The 2756-nt window shown below is 37.6% G+C and overlaps 1 long non-coding RNA gene across 1 annotated transcript; it reads right to left on the bottom strand.

Annotated features, from left to right (window-relative positions):
* Positions 1-960: 960 nt before the first annotated feature.
* On the bottom strand, positions 961-1899 carry LOC147511779 (uncharacterized). Its single transcript, XR_015217072.1, has 2 exons — positions 1725-1899; positions 961-1620 (listed from the first exon to the last, which is right to left on the bottom strand). It is a non-coding gene; the product is annotated as an uncharacterized LOC147511779 (long non-coding RNA).
* Positions 1900-2756: the final 857 nt, after the last annotated feature.

Here is a 2756-nt window from a genome sequence, read left to right as displayed (position 1 = left end):
TAAGTTGTTTTAGAACAACAATGTTATTTACTTTTTCAGAATTCCTTTTATTACTTTACTATGACTGTAGACCAGGGAAATGAGTCTCATTTAAAATTTGATTTAAGTGTGCCTGAGGAGAAAGATCGTATCAGCATTGGCAGTGTTCGGATCAAAGGGCCCAAGGAGTCTTCAAATGGCACCACTGCTCTGAAATTGTAAGTTGTTGTTTTTTCTCATGTTTTTCTGGTGCGATTTGGTTCTTGCATATGCTAGTGGATTGGATTTATATTGTAAGTTGCATAGTCTATTCAATGAAATATGACATTCATTAACGTGTTAATATAAAAGTTCATTATAAGTAACTACTGTGATAGATTCATGAATAATATAAGAAGCAAACAGAGGGAAAGCGCCTTCCTAACAATCCTAGAGATCCTAGGCAAATCTAAAGTAAAACTTGTAGGCCGAGAACTTCCCATCCATTATTTCGTGGTGGTCTTCTCTCGTACAAGATTCTCTCGATAACACTTAAGGTTGCCCCAAAACTTAGAAGCTTGATCCACCGCAAAATTTGCATCCCTCCAGGTTGGAGCCATAAGAACACATCATATCCTTCGGGCAAGATGAAGGAATAACTACATTGAACTCATATCCTTTATTATGTTCTCAAATGTCTGGAGAGAATGAAGATAATATTTCCACAAATGCCCTTGCCAAAGCTGAAGCTGCGTTAACTGAAAACGAATTTTTGATGTATGAGGGCAGGCCGAAAGATCCCTATGACCAATTTATTAATTAGAATTTGCTACCCTGCATTTAGGATCTCCTGAACCTAATGTAGTACCTGAGTTTGTAATTGGGTGGATGCTTAGGCAGTTAGGCTAACCCCATCCCAATCTTTTGTTTTTTTTTCTTTCATTTTAATAGAATTATTACGTATTGAGCAAAATAAATTAAAAACAATCATAAGGTGGCAACTTATCAAGTCTACTGAGTCATAACACTGCAACAAATCAAAGAGGGATACATGAGTCCACACAATCTCCAGCTTTAATAGGTAGTTCTTCTTTCAAGCAATACCAACATTGGAATTGTGCCTTGCGTCTAAGCTAGATGTAAGATCGCCTTGTTCTTCGCTCCTCATTCTTGTATGTTGCTCGAGAAGTACTTCCTTCATTAACCATCATTGCTTCACTTGTTGTAGTACGCTTTGGAGGCATCTTGACAAGAAAATGATTATCCCCTTACACAACTTCACTGATCTAATCTAATCTTCTTGAACACCTAACTATTATGTATCTCCAAACTTCTACCCTTGGGATCGATCTTCAAAGAAAGAAGAAAAGAAAGATCTTTTCTTGTCTTTGAACCATAGACAGTGCCAATGTAAGATGCAAGAAGAGAATGATAATCAACAAAGTTTCTTCTTTATTCATTAATGGTGAAAATGATATTACAAGGCTTTGACTCTTTCTCTCTCTCCTAAGTATGGTGTCGGATGATTCTTGTGAAATGAATTGGCTGATTGTTATGTGTCATTTTCTCACTTGTCCTTTTCCTCCTTTTATAGCTGCTCCCACATGTGTTCCTTCAAATAGTTTGGTAACATGTGTTCTTCCCTTCCTTACTCTTTTATACCTATAATAATCATTGAAATAAGGGCAAATATCGTTAGTGTACGATATTTGGCCATCACACTAGATATGAGCCATCATAATCCACACACAAACACATGCCCTTACCTTGATTTCGTAGTGGTGGGCCTTACCTTTGTTTATTTGCTCTTGTCGTTGGTGGGGATCACTTTAAGCGTGGTTTGTAAACTCTTTCCCACCAATTAATACCGACAACACATGATTGGCTTCTCTAATGACCTGCTCTTGGTTTTGCATGCTAGGAGTAGTTTCCTCCACAAGTTTATCCATATCATTAGTGTTGGAAAACTAATCTGTGTTACCCCAAGTCCAAAGAACAAAGAATCAATAAGAACCAATATAATAAAGCAGTTGCAATGCAGTCGAGGCTTGTGACCACACAATGCCCTGAAGGTGAAATTGTTGCCGGTATTAGGGGCGGACCTAAGAGAGGGCTAACAGGGGCTATAGCCCCCTCCCTAACTTCCCCCACCAAAAAATATTTACTATATTTATAGTCCTATACCATGAAAATGCAAGTTTCTATCCATATTAATCTGTGGGCATGTTAGCATGTTCAAACCCAATAAATTAAACATCCTTGATCTAGTCATATAGGCCCACTCTAGATATATATACCTACCTTCATCTAGGCCCACACCCTTCATAAAAAATTTCTACAATTCAACTTCATAATAGCCCCCCCTTGAGTAAAATCCTAGTTCCGCCCCTGGCCGGTATGAAAGCTGACGGCCTCTGGCACACACCTCCTAGGATACAACTAAGGATCCACAAGACAGCACTCAAGCATATTCTAAGAACTCTCATATGTGCTCCAGTGTAAGCAAAACCATAGTTTATGTAAAAGAGACAGAAGTAAAAGGACGGAGTTCAAAAATGGATAAAGTTTCTTGTGCTGTTCGACTGATCTTATCGAAGAAGATTATCCGATAAAAACTCTAGATCCACTTCTCACGTAGTTTGAAAGAGGAGTTGTGGAGAAGAAACCATGGTTTGAGTGTTTGACTATTTCTAATGTACAGTAAGAAGAAAACCCAAAACCTGTTTTCATACATATATAAAACTAAGTATGATTTTTATAACAATCCCCCACATGTATGAAATCAGAAAATAATATAA

The sequence above is a fragment of the Coptis chinensis genome, chromosome 3 (genome assembly GCF_015680905.1).
Source record: "Coptis chinensis isolate HL-2020 chromosome 3, ASM1568090v1, whole genome shotgun sequence".
Lineage (NCBI taxonomy): Eukaryota > Viridiplantae > Streptophyta > Magnoliopsida > Ranunculales > Ranunculaceae > Coptis > Coptis chinensis.
This window is presented reverse-complemented; position numbering and strand designations above follow the sequence as displayed.